Below are 18,999 nucleotides of genomic sequence, written 5' to 3'. Positions count from 1 at the left end.
GCCTGGGTGAAAGAGCGAGACTGTGTCTCAAAAAAAAAATAAATAAATAAAATAAAAAAGAATATGTATTAGACTACAGCCCCTGACAGTGCTGATGATGTAGGAATAAACTTGAATTTGCTCAAATATATTAAGACTAAATCACCGCAACATGAGAACTACATGTTTTAGTATAAACATGGCTGGTGGTAGTGTAATTGTTTAATAATTTGTCACAATGTTTAGATTAAGAGCTGCTTGAGAGCTGTTTTTGTACCATTTACCTTTTCAACATTTCTTTTCAAAGTATGCCTAAGAATGACAAATTTACTCCGTAACTGAAGCCTTAATATTTTATATCGAACAGTTTTAAAGGACACCTTGGAAGAAAAGGGGGTATTAGGGCATTTAAAAGCAAGGATCTGAGCTGAAGTTTTCAATGTCCTAGATGATGACCGTGAACCCCGACCATCATTGTCTCATGAAAACCTTCTAATTAATGAATTAATTCGAGAGTATTTAGAATTCAACAAATATAAGTATACAGCATCTGTCCTCATAGCAGGTAAGTGGTTATTATTTATCACATAAAATCTGTTTCTCCCCTTTCCCCAATTCTCAGAAACTGTTTATCCTAGAAATCTAATTCCCTTACCAGATAGTGCCATCTGGGTGACTGGGATACAAAAATCACATGGGTTCTTTCTGTAGCTTAAACAGATTCTTACAAGAGAAAATACATAACTAAATAATGACTTAAACTAGGCATATACTTGGAAAAATCATCTATAATTCCTGTAACCGAGAATAAACAATTGTTGACGTTTTGTCCTGTTTGCCACCAGTTTTTTCCTGTGTATTAAGCTTTAAAAATATACCCTGATTAAGTATATTATTTGTTAAAAAATAGGCTGGGTAGGTGGCTCACACCTGTAATCTCAGTGCTTTGGGAGGCCGAGGCAAGATTACTTGGGCCCAGGAGTTCGCGACCAGCCTGGGCAACACAGGGAGACCCCATCTCTGGAAAAGAGTTTTTAAAATTAGCCATGCATGGTGGCACGTGTCTGTTGTCCTAGCTGAGGCTGAGCAGGGGTCGGGGAGGGGGTGATCATGTGAGCCCATGTGCTCTGGGCTTTAGTGAGCCATGATCACATCACTGCACTCCAGTCTGGGCAACAGAGAGAGACCCTGTCTCTTTTTTCTTTTTCCAGAGACAGAATCTCGCTCTGTTGCAAAGGCTGGACTGCAGTGGTGCGATCATGGCTTATTGCAACTTTCACCTCCTGGGCTCAAGCAGTCTTCCTGCGTCAGTCTCCCGAGTAGCTGGGACCACAGGTGCATGCCTCCATGCCCAGCTAAATTTTTTTATTATTTATAGAGATGAGCTCTCACTATGTTGCCCAGCCTGGTATTGAACTCCTGGGCTCAGGTGATCCACCTATCTCACACTCCCCAAATGCTGGGATTACAGGCATGAGCCACTGCACCCAACCCCTGTCTCTTTTTTTTTCTTTCTTTTTTTTTGAGACGGAGTCTCACTCTATTGTGATCTCAGCTCACTGCATCCTCCGCCTCCCGGGTTCAAGCAGTTCTCCTGCTTCAGCCTCCCGAGTACCTGGAACTACAGGTGTGTGCTACCAGGCCCGGCGAATTTTTGTATTTTTTAGTAGAGACGGAGTTTCACCATATTGGACAGGCTGGTCCAACTCCTGTCTCTTAAAAAAAAAAAACTGTCCCTGTCTATATATAGATATGTAGATATATGTCTATTTGTGTGTGTGTGTGTGTGTGTGTATCTATATAGATAGATAGATAGATAGATAGATAGAGATAGATAGATAGAGATAAAACTTTGAAATATTACTACTATGTAGTGCTTAGGTACATTTACAAATGTATGTATCTAAAAGCATGGTATTTATAAAGGACTAGGCTGGTATATTAGGTTGTTTTTGGATTGCTATAAATAAACACCTGAGACTGGGTAATTTATGAAGAAAAGAGGTTTTTTTGTTTGTTTGTTTGTTTGTTTTGAGACAGAGTCTTGCTCTGTCACCCAGGCTGGAGTGTGGATTGATCTCGGCTCACTGCAACGTCTACCTCCTGGGTTCAAGTGATTCTCCTGCCTCAGCCTCCCAAGTAGCTGGGACTACAGGCCATGCCCGGCTAATTTTTTGTATTTTTAGTAGAGACGGGGTTTCACCGTTAGCCAGGATGGTCTCAGTCTCCTGACCTCGTGATCCACCCGCCTCGGCCTCCCAAAATGTTGGGATTACAGGCGTGAGCCACCGCACCCGGTTGAAGAAAAGAGGTTTACTTGGCTCACGGTTCTGCAGATTGTACAAGCATGGCACTGGCATCTGCTTAGCTTCTGGGAGGCCTCAGGGAGCTTTTGCTCACTGCGGCAAGCACATTACATGGTGAAAGCAGGGGCCAAGGGTGGGGAAGGTTAGTGCCACACACTTATAAATGACCAGTTCTCATGAGAACCCACTCACTGTGGTAAGGACAGCACCAGGCCATGAGGGATCCACCCCCATGACCCAAACAACTCCCGCCAGGTCCCACTTCCAACACTGGGGAGTGCATTGCAACATGAGATTTGGGCGGAGACAAATATCCAGACTCTAGCAGCGGGAAACTCCAAACTCATCCTAGTGATAGGAGGCAGAGAATGATATTGGGGGTTGGGGGTGGGGAGATAAAGATAAATTCCCTTTATCTGTTGAATTTTATTTCTTGAGAAATAAATTTGCTCTTCAAGTGTAACAGTTATTGAGTGGTGAGAATATTTTTAATATCTTCTGCTGACTTTTTAAATGTCTTCTTTCAAAAAAGTGAGGAGAGACTGGATGGATATAAATAAGTCAGAATCCTGGTTACCCCTGGACTTGGTGGGGTGGGGGATGCAGCTAGGGGTTGGTCTGAGGCACCCTGAATGTGTGTCATCGGATTCCCTCGTTTCAGGTTCCATCTCTGCTTTGACTACTTCATGCCTCAGCAAAGAAGCGAGGCCAGGAAGTAGATTTTGCGAGAGAGAATGAATTCTTTGTGAAGTTAGAATTTTTCATTACAGATCCTTTATTTAATATTAAACATACGTCTGAACTACATAAAGACTCATGTTTTTATGGTTTAAGGATCTTTGATATCAGCATCTCTGCTTTCCTTTGTTTGTTATAGATGGCTGTATGATACCAGTTACACCCAGAAAAGAAGAAATTATGAAAATAGCGGGGACTTGGGCTTCACTAGAATGAAATATAGTGACAGTAGTCAAGTTTTCATATTAAATGGTTTGGCTTTTTTAAAAAAACTGGGATATAATTTACATACAATAAAATTTACCTTTTAAACTGTACAGTTCTATACTTTAGTCAAATGCCTGCAGTTGTGTAATGACTACCAGATCACAATCAAGATATCACCAGCCTTTTTGGCACCAGGGACCGGTTTCGTGGAAGACAATTTTTCCATGGACCTGGGAGGATGGTTCGGGATGATTCAAGCATACTCCATTTATTGTGCATTTTATTTCTATGATTATGTTGTAATATATAATGAAATAATTATAACTCACCATAATGTAGAATCAGTGGGAGCCCTAAGCCTGTTTTCCTGCAACTAGATGGTCCCATCTGGGGGTGATGGGAGGCAGTGAGAGATCATCAGGCCTTAGATTCTCATAAGGAGTGCACAGCCCAGATCCCTCGCATGCGCAGTTCACAATAGGGTTCACGCTTCTATGAGAATCTAATTCTGCCAACAGGAGGCAGAGCTCAGGCAGTGATGCTAGTGATGGGCAGCAGCTGTAAACACAGATCAAGCTTCCCTCACTTGCTTGCCCACTCCTCACCTCCTGCTGTGTGGCCCAGTTTCTAATCTGTGGCCCGGGGGTTGGGGACCCCTGCTGTAGATGGAACTGTACATGATGTAGCCTTTTGAGTCTGCCTTTTTTCACTTAGTGTAATACGTTCAAGATTCAGCCATGTTTGTTTTTCCTTTGAACACTGTTCTATTGTGTGGCTGTGCTAGTTTGCTCATCTATGACCAGTTGATGGGCATTGAGTTGTTTCTAGTTTTAGCAGTTTGGAATCAAGCTGCCATAAACATTTACATACAGGTTTTTGTGAGAACATAAGTTTTCATTAATCTTGGGTAGAAAGCTAAGAGTGAGATTGCTGGGTTGTGTGGTTAAGTGCACGCTCACCTTTATAAGAAAACTGCTCAACTGTTTTCCAAAGTGCCTGTACCATTGTGCTTTCCCACCAGCAAAGTGTGAAAGTTCCAGCTGCCCCACACTTTAGGTTAACTTTAATTTTTATTTATAAGTATTGTCACCAAGTGGATATTCTTTTCAAAAATAAGTTATTGATAAACAGACTTCTAAAATTTAGTATTATAATTTGGATATAGAAATGGTATTTTTCCAACCAAACACTGGGGAATTTAAAAAGTGAATTTATGTTAAACTGTATTAAGACATGCATTTAACAAAAGAGATATTTTGAAAGTCATAAAATCACAGGCAATTTGATCTGTCTTGGTGTGTGTTGTCATCATTCTTCCAAAATCTAAAAAGTGTATGTCTGGTAAATGTGATTCTTTTCAAAATCTTATTTGCTTTTTAGTTTAATAGACTCAGTGTTCTCATGAATTTATTTCTCCCAGAATCTGGTCAACCTGTAGTTCCATTGGACAGACAGTTTCTCATCCATGAACTAAATGCATTTGAAGAATCAAAGGATAATACAATGTAAGAATTTTTTTTAAAGAAGTTTCCACATATTGTATTGAGTCATAATTGCACCATGGTGGTTTTACTTCATTTTAATTCAAGTATTTATTCAGATCTAGTGTGTGTCAAGCATTGTCCTAAATCCAGGGTGTGCAGCAGTGAATAAGTCAGATGAGATCTGTGTTTGCTGAAGCTAAAATTACATGGCTTCAGAGTGACTAAGCATCTTCTTTCTGGAGTTAGCTCCTTTTGACTTCTTGATCCTTTGTCCTTCTAAGGCTTTGTTTGTTTTTTTTTTAATTTATAATTTCAACTTTTATTTGTATTTTCAAATTATTTTTGTAGAGGCAAGGCCTCGCTTTGTTGCCCAGGCTGGTCTCGAACTCCTGACCTCAAGTGATCTTCCTGCCTTGGCCTCCCAAAGTGCTAGGGTTGCAGGTGTGAGCCCCCCATGCCTGGCCTCTGAGACTTTGCCTTGTCAGTTGTTTTCTTCATATTTAACTCTTCCTTCACTCCAACTTAGGAATGTACTCAGATCTCTCCTCTCCTAAAAAAAAACAAAAACAAAAACTATGAACTTCCAACCCCAAGCTTCTGCTTGAATACCTTTTTCTACCAAGATTACTGAATCAGCCCACTGCTTTCGTTACTATTACTCTGTCCTTTGCCCTCTGTGTACCTCCTCTCATCAACTATGCTCTTGCAAAGGAGGATGGCCACTTTCTAGTTTTCTTAGTTTTTTTCTATTTCAGTGTTTCTTAAACTTTTTCTGGAGAGTCCCTGTATAGCCAGAAAAAAAAAAAAAGTACATAGGAGACCTGAGAACATAGCTTAAAGCAGCCTTTTTTTAAATCTAGAACTTTCTTTGAAGCCTTACGTTTTCTCATCTTAAAAGTTCTTAAGGCCAAGTGAGGTAACTCGTGCCTGTAATGCCAGCACTTTGGAAGGCTGAAGTGGATGGATCACTTGAGCTCAGGAGTTCAAGACCAGCCTGGACAACATGGGGAAACCCCATCTCTAGCCAGATGCGGTGGCTCATGCCTGTAGTCCCAGCACTTCAGAGGCTGAGGCAAGCAGATCACCTGAGGTCAGGAGTTTGAGACCAGCCTGGTCAACATGGCGAAACCCCATCTCTACTAAAAATAACAAAAAGATTAGCAAGGCATGGTGGCGTGTGCCTGTAGTCCCAGCTGCTAGGGAGGCTCAGGCATGAGAATCGCTTTAACCTGGGCAGCGGAGGTTGCAGTGAGCCAAGATCACACCACTGCACTCTAGCCTAGGTGACAGAATCAGACCCTGTCTCAAAAAAAAAAAAAAGTTCTGAAAGTTGTTTGCTTTACTATATAAATGTTTTAAATGACATTCCAGTTAAATCTAACTCTCCCACAAATCCTTGTGTAAAATTAATGTTCCAGGATCATATACTACCTTTGTCATTGTGTGTATAGTGAAGTCCCTACTGCTTAGCGTAGCACTTTACACCTCTTTCTACCCGTCTGTTGTTGTATCTGCTCACACCTGATTTCTGATTGTGCCTGGAAGACACTTTGCAACTTTATGCTGCTTTGCCTTGTAAACCATTCCCTTATCCTAGAAGCCCTACATCACCTTTCTCCCTCTTAACTTCTATTGGAGCATCTTAACTTCTATTGGAGCATCTTTCCTTTCTGTTGGCCCTGTTCAGATAGTAACTCCTTTATGGCATTTTCCTCTTTCTCTTCCTCTCATCTTCCCGTGTTTCTTTTTTTTTTCTTCTTTTTTCCTTTTTGTGAGATAGGGTCTCGCTCTGTCGCCCATGCTGGAGTGCAGTGGCCCCATCTCAGCTCACCACAATCTCCTCCTGGGTTCAACTGATTCTGCCTCAGCCTCCTGAGTAGCTGGGATTACAGGTGTGCACCACCATGCCCAGCTAATTTTTTTTCTTATTTTTTTGTAGAGATGGGGTTTCACCATGTTGGCCAGGCCGGTCTCGAACTCCTGGCCTCAAGTGATCTGCCCACCTCCACCTCCCAAAGTGCTGTGAGGTTTTTTTGTTTGTTTTTTCAAGGCAGGGTTTCACTCTGTTGCCCAGGTCTCTAGAGTGCAGCGGCTTGATCATGGCTCACTGCAGCCTCGAACTCCTGGGCTCAAGCGATTCTCCCACCTCAGCCTCCCATGTAGCTGGAATTACAGGCATATGCTGGCATGCACCATCATGCCTGGCCAATTTTTGTATTTTTTTTAGAAATGGTGTTTTACCATGTTAGCCAGGCTGGTCTCCAATTCCTCAGCTCAAGTTATCCACCTACCTTGGCCTTCCAAAGTGTTGGGATTACAGGCATGAGCCACTGCACCTGGTAACAAGTGTTTTGAAAAGTATAAAAATTGTATAATTGAGAACAGTGGGAAAAATAATTGGGGGAATCTAAGCGTGACTTAGGATGAGCAGTGAGTTATTACATCATTTAATACAAGACATCATTTTACATTTAGCAGTTGATGGAAATAAGCAATGACTATACTCCTACTGGCTTCTTGGTAGCTTTTGAGATACCTACTTCAGATGAAAGTATTAAGAAGTTTGTGCTCACTTTAACAGCACATAAACTAAAATTGGAGCGGTACAGAGATTAGCATGGCCCCGGCAAAGGGATGACACGCAAATTCGTGAAATGTTTCATATTTTTTTAAAAAAGAAGGCCGGGCGCATTGGCTCACGCCTGTAATCTCAGCACTTTGGGAGGCCAAGGCGGGCGGATCACGAGGTCAGGAAATGGAGACCATCCTGGCTAACACGGTGAAACCCCGTCTCTGCTAAACATACAAAAAATTAGCCGGGCAAGGTGGCGGATGCCTGTAGTCCCAGCTACTTGGGAGGCCGAGGCAGGAGAATGGGCATCAAACGGGGAGGTGGAGCTTGCAGTGAGCCGAGATCATGCCACTGCACTCAGCCTGGGCGACAGAAGCGAGACTCCGTTTCAAAAAAAAAAAAAAAAAAAAAAAAAGAAGTTTGAGAGAGGATGAGGAAGCAAAAAAAAAAAAAAAAAGTTGCTAAAACGGCTTTATTTTTTAAAAGTTAGGTAACTTCTTTAAGCCCTTGTTTCTCACACTTCAGTGATTGGCATTCACAGAGTTTGCCATAGTCACATATTACTCACATTATTTACTTACAGATCTGCAGTGCTGCATCTGAAACCACTGAGGCCAGATACATGTTTGAAAATCCAAATGCTTTCAGGTTTTAAAATGACATGCCTGTAGTCCTAGCTACTTAGGAGGGTGAGGCAAGAAGATTACTTAAATCCAGGAGATTGAGGCTGCAGTGAACCATGATCTTGCTGCTGCACTCCAGTGTGGGCCACACAGCGAGAGTTCTTTTTTTTTTTTTTCAAGACAGAGTCTTGCTCTGTCGTCCAGGCTGGAGTGCAGTGGCGTGATCTCGGCTCACGGCAATTGCCGCCTCCCAGGTTCAAGCGATTCTCCTGCCTCAGCCTCCCAAGTAGCTGGGATTATAGGCACACACCACCATGCCTGGCTAATTTTTGTATTTTTGGTAGAGACAGGGTTTCACCGTGTTAGCCAGGATGGTCTCGATCTCCTGACCTCATGATCCTCCTGCCTCGGCCTCCCAAAGTGCTAGGATTACAGGTGTGAGCCATCGGCCCGAGACTTCAATTCTTTAAAAAAAAAAAAAAAGGCAATATGGTACATCTACCAAATACTACATGTATGTGCCAGGGAGTCCTAAAGTAGTATTCCACAATCACATTAATATTTTCTTTCTCTTTTTTTTTTTTTTTTGAGTGCAATGACATGATCTCAGCTCACTGCAACCTCTGCCTCTTGGGTTCAAGTGACTCTTCTGCCTCAGCCTCCTGAGTAGCTGGGATTACAGGAGCATGCCACCACACCCGGCTAATTTTGTATTTTTAGTAGATACGGGGTTTCTCCATGTTGGTCAGGCTGGTCTTGAACTCCCGACCTCAGGTGATCCTCCTGCCTTGGCCTCCCAAAGTGCTGGGATTACAGGCTTGAGCCACCACACCCAGCACATTAATGTTTTCACACAAAGTAAGATAAAGTCTGTAATAGCCTTGTTAGGTCAACCCTTGCCATCTGATGATTTTTTGCCAGATATATGAAGAGAATCCAGTTTTCAGAATTTTGCATTTCAGAATTACAGGCAAGTTATTGTGAGGCCGCACTTTTCTTTATCTTTTTGAAACTTATTTTAAAAGATAAACCTTAATCCATGAATTTGCAAGTTGCCTCTCCCTTCTGCACTCAAGCGATCCTCTCACCTCAGCCTCCCGAGTAGCTGGGACCACAGGTGCATATTACCTTCTGTGGCTAATTTAAAATAAAATTGCTGTAGAGCTAGGGGACTCGCTATGTTGTTCAGGCTGTCTCAAACTCCTGTTTGAGGCCAGGCTGGCCCCCTAAAGTCCTGGGATTACAGGCCTGAGCCCCCATGTCCAACCCAAAATTTTAATCACAAGTAAATTTTTTTGAATATTTATTTAAAAAATAAAACTTTTAACATTTAAAAATCATCTTGAACCAGTTAACACTTTGGGGAAGATTAAAGTAAACAAAGAGACCTGTTTTATATTACTAGGTGACGCTTTCATAAGAGTTGCGGCATCTTATTAAATAAAGAAACTTACTTTCCTGGTTTCCCTGTGGCATGGAAAAATTAGTGTGATATTATTCCAGAATTTGGTAGCTTAAAACAACAACATAGATTATTTGTGGAATATTCGGGGATTTGGGATTGGCTTAGTCACGTAAGTCTAGCTCAGGCTCCCCCTTGAGGTTGGAGTCAAGATGCCAGCCAGGGTTGTAGTCGGAAGCCTTGAATGTGGCTGAACTATCTGCTTCCAAACTCATAATGATATTGACAGGCGGCCTCAATTCCTTAGTGCATGTAACTTTCCAGGGCTGCTGAAGTGTCCTGAGGCGTCTGACTTCTCCCAAAGGCAGCAATCCAAGAGAGAAAGCAAGGAGGAAGCTGCAGGGCCATTACCACGTGGCCTCTGAAGTCAGCTTTGTGCCAGTTAGAAGTGAGTTCAGCTCACACTCAGAGGGCAATGAGATTCCATCTTTGGAAGGGAGTGTCGTACTGTAAACCATTATACCAGCTAGTAAATAGATACATATCTCAAAAAATAAATCCTCCCCACAAATATATACACCTACTATGTACCCACAAAAATTAAAAATAAAGATTAAATCCTTTTAATTGTGTTTTCAAACTTGAGATTGGAAACAAAGGAAAACATTTCCATTGTACCACTCTTGATTGTCAGCAGAGCAGCTTTCCTTGATGCAAGAGTACTAATATAAATTCCCAGGCAGCACACTGTAAGGAAAACAATATGGGATTTGGGGTTCAAGTGTAAACTTTGTTTACTATCTGGGGGAATCTCTAGCAAATCTCCTGGCTGTGGTTTTCTCCTTTATAAATTGCGGTTGATGATCTTCACATTACACGATGAGGATTAGATGAGAAGAGGTATATGTTCTGTAAACTATAAAGAAGATTTTAAAATATTAGGTAATATAAATATTAATCTAAGTAAATGTTAGCTACCCAGGAGCTAACATTTATATACCATTTCATATGTGCCAGGCACAGTAAAAAACACTTGACATTTATTAACTCATTTAGTGCATAACAGCCCTATAAGGGAGGGACGGTGCTTATCCTAATTTATAAAGGAAGAAACATTTATGAGGCTGGAAAGGTTAAGAATCTTACACAGAGTCCCACAGCTAGCAAATGGCAAAGCCAGGATTTGAACTCAGGTCACCTGGCTCTCAGGACCTAAGACTTTTTCAGAGCAAGGACTTATTAATCAAGAGGTGTTTATTGAATACCTGTTGTGTATTAGATGGGGTTAGGTATTGGGAAATACTCTACTGGACTTTGGAGTTTAAAAGATAGATTCCTGTGGATTGATAGAAATGATATTTCAGTGTAGATGAGGTTTAAGTTGTTAACATGTTTTCTCTGGGTTTTAAAATTGTCGTGAATTTAAGTGGTACTCTTAAATTTAAAAGTATGAACAATTTGCATTTTGGATAATCATGCAGCTTTTTAAAGTCTAGTGAATCACTTGGTCTTTTTGATGTCAGAGGTTACCTTTTAAAGAATAAATGTTTTAAGCTTTTCCGGTTTATGCAGATTTATTAGCTTTTGGTTTTGTTTTGTTTTCTTCCTGCTATAGACCTCTTTTATATGGGATTTTAGCCCATTTCTTGCGTGGAACTAAGGATGGCATCCAGAATGCATTTCTGAAAGGGCCTTCACTTCAGCCTTCAGACCCAAGTCTTGGCAGACAACCTAGTAGAAGAAAGCCAATGGGTATGAGTTTTCCAAGATTCATCATTTAGCTGTCAGCAAATATGTTTTCTTCCTATATATTTTTCTTTTGGAGTCTTTACTGAGCTTTTGAGTCATAGTTTAATTCTGCTTATATCTAATATGGCTAGCCTATGTTACTCCAAGAAACAGAATGCTTTTTGTAAAGAATCTTGGACAGGGAAGGGTGGGAGGCATAACTGGGCAGAATTCTTAGATGTAATTTCTTTATAGAAGTATTTAAAACTCTGGGCCAGGCACAGTGGCTCATGCCTGTAATCCCAGCAGTTTGGGAGGCCGAGGCAGGTGGATCGCTTGAGGCCAGGAGTTTGAGACTAGCCTAAGTGACATGGTGAAACCCCATCTCTATTTTTTTTAATTAAAAAATTATATTAATTAAATTAAAAAAAAATTAAAAATACTGAAAACTCCAATTTTCATGTAAATTGTAAGTATTTGGAGCAGCTTAGATCCTTGGTATACTGAATAAATAGCTTTTTATCAAGTGATTATTTTTTTTCCTCTCCATGACTGCAAAATAAAAGGTAAGATTGCTAAATACAGATAGAGAAGTCATTTGCATTTTTAGGATATTGTTTATGTTACAGTGGAAGTTACCTACAAGTTACAGATTGTCAGGAGAATCGCCCACATTTCTTTCAGATTGCCTGTTTTTTAAATGAGCTTTTGGTAGCTTTTAAATTTTTATGTATTTTTTTGAGACATAAAAATACATAAATTTTTATGTATTTTTTCTAGTCACTCTGTCGCCTGACTAGAGTGCAGTGGTGCTATTACAGCTCACCGTAACCTTGAACTGCCAGGCTCAAGCAATCCTCTCACCTTCTTGCCTCAGCTTCCCAAGTAGCTAGGACTTCAGGCACCACACCCAGCTAATTTTTTAATTTTTGTGGACATGGAAGTCTCAACCGTGTTCAGTAGGCTGGTCTTGAACTCGGTCTTAAGTGATTTCCCACCTTGGCCTCTCAGAGTGTGGGGGTTACAGGCACGAGCCTGTACCTGGCCCTGACTTATTTTGATTATCCCAGCAATGGGATCCCATTTTCACCATTTGAATTGAGTGGGTTATAGCTCAGTGTTTGCAGTTGTGGTAGAGAGCTGATCAATTTTTTTTTTTTTTTTTTGAGACAGAGTCTCGCTCTGTCACCCAGGCTAGAGTGTAGTGGTGTGATCTCGTCTCACTGTAAGCTCTGCCTCCTGGGTTCATGCCATTCCCCTGCCTCAGCCTCCCAAGTAGCTGGGACTACAGGTGCCCATCACCACACTCAGCTAATTTTTTGTATCTTTAGTGGAGACAGGGTTTCCCTGTGTTAGCCAGGATGGTCTTGATCTCCTGACCTCATGATCCGCCCACCTTGGCCTCCCAAAGTGCTGGGATTACAGGCTTGAGCCACCGCGCCCAGCCAAGAGCTGGTCAATTTTTAAGGACAGTTAAAGGTGGGGTTTAGGCTGCCAATTATCAGAACAAATGTAAATCTTGAATGTTGACACAAACTTTTAGGAAACGCCTAAAATGTGGATTGCCTTTGTAGTTTCCTAAACTGCTATGACCATTAGTGACCATGTTAGATGCTTGGTGTCTCTTGAGGTCTGAAAGTAAACAGTGAATCAGGATAACCTATTTTGGAGGTGGTTTCTGACTGCACTAGGAGATATCTTTCTATATATGTTAGAATGCTGAACTGGATGGAACGTTGGAAAATAAGTCATTCCCACCTACTTATTTCATAGTTGAGAAAACTTTAAGAAGGTTCCAATACTAAGAGGTTAAGTAACTCATCTAAGGCCTGTAGCAGATAATTAGTAGCAGAATCAGCACATTTGATTGCTGTTCCTGTATACCTTTCCACATATAGATTATGGAGAAGTTTTCCAAATTCTCTTTTTAGGGATTGATAAGGAACTGACATTACTGCCTACTAATTGGCAAGTACTTAACGAGCAAAATAAAACATTAATAGTGCAAGTACATGAGTAAATCTCTAAATTTTTTAAATAGTAAAACGTTCCCTTTAACTTTCTTTTCTTCCTTCTTGCCTCTCCCTAACTCCTCAATTCTTCTCCCTTTTTATAGAAGGTGTCCCTGTTAGCAGTTTGCAGGGTATTCTTTGGGACTCATTTCTATTTTATTTTATTTATTTTATTTTATTTTATTATTATTATTTAAATTTTAGATGGACTGTCACTCTGTCACCCAGGCTGGAGTGCAATGGCACAATCTCACCTCACTGCAACCTCCGCCTCCCAGGTTCAAGTGATTCTCCTGCCTCCCAACTAGCTGGAGCTGCAGGCATGTGCTACCACACCCGCCTAATTTTTGTATTTTTAGTAGAGATAAGGTTTCACTGTGTTGGCCAGGCTGGTCTCCAACTCATGACCTCAGGCAATCCACCCCCCTTGGCCTCCCAAAGTGCTGGGATTACAGGTGTGAGCCACTGCATCTGGCCATGCCCAGCCCCTTCGGGACTCATTTCTGTGTATTTAAATATATACATTGTTATGGTGCACGTTATCCTGCAATTTGCTTTTTTTCACTTGTTGATACGTGTAGATCTCGTTTTTAACTTTGTTTCATATTCCAGAGTATTATTACAATCATCCTTTTTTTAATTTTAGAGATGAGGTCTTACTCTGTCATCCAGGTTGGAGTGCAGTGGCACAATCATAGCTCACTGTAGCCTCAAACTCCTGGGGTCAGTCTTTCCACATCAGCATCCCAAGTAGCCGGGACTATAGGGGTGCACCACTGCACCTCGCTTATTTTTTAATTTTTTGCAGTCAGGCTCTTGTCCTGTTGCCCAGGCTAGTCTCCCACCTTATAATCACTCTTATTTAGTTTTAAATATTTTGCTTTTACGGTATTGTGATGTAACATTGTATCTTTGTCCACACATTACAGTATTGTGATGTAACATTGTATCTTTGTCTACACGTTTCTCTTGCGTGGATGCCTAAAGTAGAGTTGTTGGTTCACAGGATATGCATATTTAAAAATGTAGTAGATATTGTCTAATTCCCCTCCAAAAAGGCTTTATCAGTCTATACACTTACCAAGAATATATGACAATATGGGTTTCTGAGTTCAGTTGTCACCAGTGGATATTGTACACCTTAACACTTCTTAACACAGCAACCCCAAGTCATTGATACTATCAGTCCCATAAAGAAAAATAACCGCTTGAGAAATAACTTTCTGGTTTGTAAGTTTCATAATCAGCCTTGTTAATACTCACGGCTCATGACTAGTAAGAAAGTTATAAGGAACACTATTTCCTAACCAATTTCTGTTCTTCTGAGATGAAAGCGGTAGATTACGCATACACCATAGAGAGAAAGGTATTTATGGAGGGAGGGAGGGAAAGAGACACCTAGACACACGACCCCTACACCACTAAAGTGCCAGGAACATCAGAATCGAGTTCAAGTCAGTAAAGCCACCTTGGGTGCCTGTTCTGTGGAAAGCTCTGCAGACAGCTCAGAAATGAGGATGACTGCTGAATGAATCGGGGAAGAACAGTGATTTTGCAAATTATTTTCTTGGTCATCAAAAATTTTATTGACACAACCTCTTTGTGTAGTGCCTTGAAAGTTGTCAGCCAGAATTGCATCATGTTTCAGTAACACACTTAAGCTTTCCATTTACTTCCTCAACTCTAGCTCACTGTCTCCGTAACTCTTATTTGACAGCATTGAAAAGGTTATGAAGATACTAAAATCCTTATTCTCCACATCACAGCACGTTGTCTCCACAGAAGCTCATTCAACAGAAATATCAAACCCTGAAACTAAATTGGCTTTTACTTGAAAATAAGTTCAGGCCAGGCCACGGCAGCTCACCCCTGTAATCCCAGCACCTTGGGAGGCCTAGGTGGGCAGATCACCTGAGGTCAGGAGTTCGAGACCAGCCTAGCCAACATGGTGAAACCCTGTCTCTACTGAAAATACAAAAATTAGCTGGGCGTGGTGGTGTACGCCTGTAGTCCCAGCTACTCGGGAGGCCGAGGCAGGAAAATCGCTTGAACCCAGGAGGTGGAGGTTGCAGTGAGCCGAGATTGCGCCACTACACTCCAGCCTGGGCGACAGAGCGAGACTCTGTCTCAAAAAAAAAAAAAAAAAAAAGGAAAGAAAGAAGTAAGTCCAAAGCCTGCCAAGATGAAAAAGTGCTTCTCTCATCCAAGTTTTCAGTGCTGAAAAAAAATGAAGAGGGTTTATGTAGGCACACCCACCTTTGAAATGACAGCCAGTGCATTTGTACTGCTGCTGTTAGTGCTTGTAATCTTGAAGGCAAAGTAGTTTTTGCTATTCAACGTTATATATACATACACACACACGCTTTTTTTTTTCTTTATTTTTTTGTTTTTAAGAGATAGGGTCTCACTCTGTCTCCCAGGCTGGAGTGCAGTGACACAATCATGGCTCTCTGCAGCCTTGACCTCACAGGCCCAGGTGATCCTCCCACCTCAGCCTCCCAAGTAGCTGGGACTACAGCTGGGACTACATTCCTGGCGAAGATTTTTATTGTAAATGAAAGACCAGATTTTTATAATAGGGACAGTCATCAGCTTAACTTTATTGCACATCTATGAAGCATACGAGACTTCATTTTTTATAACATTTTTCTAGAAGACCTAAAATTGTTGCCTTCTGAGGAAATTGTTAATTTTTTTCTGTCCAGCAAAGTTACCTAAAATAAAGGTAGAGAGATTTCCATCTGTTTTCCAGACCCTTAAAGTAGTATTGGCACTGAGAATAAGCAGCTGAGAACTAATAAAGCGTGTGTATAATCACATTGTAGAATTAGAAAACCCAGTGATAAAACTGCATTTTCTAGCAGCTTATCTAAATTTATGTATATATTTTTTCCTATTATCAAAATTGTTGCAAGAAAGATGTTTTGTCAGTTGTAGAAAGTGTTTGGGGTTCATATATTCTCAAGAATCTAGTTTTTGCATTACATTTTTGTTGCATTAGGATATTAAGTCTCTAGGTTCTTTTTTTTTCTTCTCGAGACAAGAGTCTTGCTCTGTCGCCCAGGCTGGAGTGCAGTGGCATGATCTCGGCTCACTGCAACCTCCACTTCTGAGTTCAAGCGATTCTCCTGCCCTCAGCCTCCCAAGTAGCTGGGATTGTAGGTGCCCGCCACCACGCCTGGCTAATTTTTATATTTTTAGTAGAGACAGAGTCTCTATCTCCTGACCTCAGGTGATCCTATTTGAAGTGGTTTTCATTGTGTTGTAATTGAAGAGCTTTGGCAACCCTCAAAATGCTGATTGAACACCTTGTCCTTTCTTGCAAATTTCATTCCTTACATGTAAGAGAGAGGTTTGTAACTACTTATGCATGGGTTTACTGCAGGTTGTACTCTACTCAAAAAAAAAAGTCAAGAAACTCTTTTGAATAATTAGAGTCCCTAATGCCAGACATTTCTGATTTCTTTCTTTCTTTCTTTCTTTTTTTTTTTTGAGACCGAGTTTCACTCTTGTTGCCCAGGCTGGAGTGAAATGGCACGATCCTGGCTCACTGCAACTTCTGCCTCCCGGGTTCAAGCAATTCTCCTGCCTCAACCTCCCGAGTAGCTGGGATTACAGGCGCCTGCCACCACGCCCGGCTAATTTTTGTATTTTGAGGAGACATGGGGTTTCACCATGTTGGCCAGACTAGTCTATAACTCTTGACCTCAGGTGATCCACCCACCTCGGCCTCCCAAAGTACTGGGATTACAGGCGTGAGCCACCACACTTGGCCTCTGATTTCTTCAATAGTGTTTAAAAAATAATGGGTTTTTTTCATTGTCCTAAACCATCTAAAGTACTCATAGAATATTAAATATGTAACATCCTAAGATATTTGTAGCTATGTCTACCTATCTGTGTGTTTTGACTTGGGATAAGTATTAACATTGGTTTCTGTGCATTTCAGATGACCACCTAAGAAAGGAGGAGCAGAAAAGTACTAACATTGAAGATCTTCATGTTTCTCAGGCAGTCAACAGATAATGCTTTGTTTGGGGTATCTTTTGTCTTAAAATTGTATTATTAATTAAATAACTTATTTATTGTCCCAATGTTACCAAAATGCACCACTAATGTTTGTAGAAATTTGAGTTTCTACAAAACACCCCTCATGTTTAACTACATTTGTGAATAAAAGCTAACTCTTGTCATCTAGCTTATTGGATTTGACTTGAAAAAAAAAGTATTGTTTTTACGAAGTATTTTTTGTTTTTTTGAGATGGAGTCTCGCTCTGTCACCCAGACTGGAGTGCAGTGGCACGATCTCGGCTCACTGCAATCTCCGCCTCCCGGATTCAAGTGATTCTCCTGCCTCAGCCTCCCAAGTAGCTGGGAAAACAGGCCTGTGCCACCACACCGGAGTAGTTTTTGTATTTTTAGTAGAGATGGGGTTTCACCATGCTGGCCAGGCTGGTCTTGAACTCCTGACCTCAGGTGATCTGTGTGCCCCAGCCTCCCAAAGCGCTGGGATTACAGGTGTGAGCCACCGAGCCCAGCCATTTAGGAAGTATTATAAAGGCCCTTAAAGTTTGTAAGGAAATGAAAGGGCTTTGTATTACCTTTTCAATAGGCAACAATGTACTTTTTCTTTCCTTAGACTTTGGCTTACTGGAAGATTTAATTAAAAGGTAGAGGAGAAGTAAATTTGCTGTAATAATTTTGCTGTAAATAAAACAAAGAGTTTATTTTATTAGATAAAGAATGTGAAGTAAGCATGAAGAGACAGGCTTTGGGAGAAATACCAGAAAGGGATTTTTCAAAGATGGCATTGTTTAATCTCCATGTGGCCCTCGGTTGTGCAATCACAGATGAGCCAGAAGAGGGCCAGCCCCTTACTTGTTTGGGCTCCGAAACTCTTATCAAACATCAATTTTTATTCTTGGGATAGAAAAATAGTATGTGCTATCTCTAATACGCTACTTCGATATTTATTAAAGAAGTATTTTTAATGTAGTGTCCACAGGCTCATTTCATTGAAAACAACTGACTATGATGATAGACAGCTCCTGATTGGCAAAAGTTCAATGGTATATTCAGAATTAAATTTTGCCTGCGCACCTAAACACTGACAACATTTAGCTTAAAGGTTTTCCATGGAGAAGAGTGGTAAGAGCTGTAGTTAGCAAAATTGGCATCCTCTTTAGGGTGTCGATTCTGTGCTGCTTTGCAAATTGTTGAAACTTTTGATTTTCTATTTGGCAATGCTAGTCAGTGTTCACTTCTTACAGATTAGCCAAGAATTTTTATCTAAATGCAGAAACTTATTAATGAAATCCATTTAAACTATACTTACACAACATTTCGGGAGGCCCTGCTGGTAAAATTATATATGGATGCAGAAGTATTGCAAGAGTCCATTTTCCATTTTTAAATCTGCAATATCTGATTACATTGATGAATTCCGTTGTATTGTATGTGTGAATATAAATATCTGAATTCTCCCGGGGGACTTGGTTTTCGTCCAAGGATGTTGGCAGTGGACACTTAGTTTACCTCAGGAATTGCAATCATGTAAGACTATATTCGGAAAAAATGCTGGAGTATATAATTTTGGATACTGATATAAAATCATCAAGATGGAAGTTAAACAGAATTGTCACGTGTAGTCCATAGTGCTTTTATATGCATTATTCTGTAATTTGTTTGTACTGCGGCAACTTTTTATACTTTCAATGTATCATTTAATAAAAAAAATAAGCAAGTCACTTTGGTGCAAAGGGTGTTCATATCACTGTTCTCTCATCAAAAGCCACACATCAAAAACAGAAGAATGATTGGAGATGGCTGCCAGGCCTTCCGTCGGGATCTTCAGAAGCTTCGCTGTCGAGGGGTGGAGGCGGGGAGACTTTCCTGCCATCTGCACATGTTTATAGGAAGGAAGGAAAAGCACAGAGGACAAGCCAACC

The 18,999-nt window shown here is 40.8% G+C and overlaps 1 non-coding gene and 1 pseudogene across 1 annotated transcript; both read left to right on the top strand.

Moving 5' to 3' along the window:
• The first annotated feature begins 178 nt into the window (after positions 1-178).
• Positions 179-18,798, top strand: LOC129137295 (centrosomal protein 20-like; annotated as a pseudogene).
• On the top strand, positions 7,280-7,383 carry LOC129137506 (U6 spliceosomal RNA). The gene has a single exon (XR_008540104.1). It is a non-coding gene; the product is annotated as a U6 spliceosomal RNA (small nuclear RNA).
• Positions 18,799-18,999: the final 201 nt, after the last annotated feature.

The sequence above is a fragment of the Pan troglodytes genome, chromosome 18 (genome assembly GCF_028858775.2).
Source record: "Pan troglodytes isolate AG18354 chromosome 18, NHGRI_mPanTro3-v2.0_pri, whole genome shotgun sequence".
Taxonomy (NCBI): domain Eukaryota; kingdom Metazoa; phylum Chordata; class Mammalia; order Primates; family Hominidae; genus Pan; species Pan troglodytes.
This window is presented reverse-complemented; position numbering and strand designations above follow the sequence as displayed.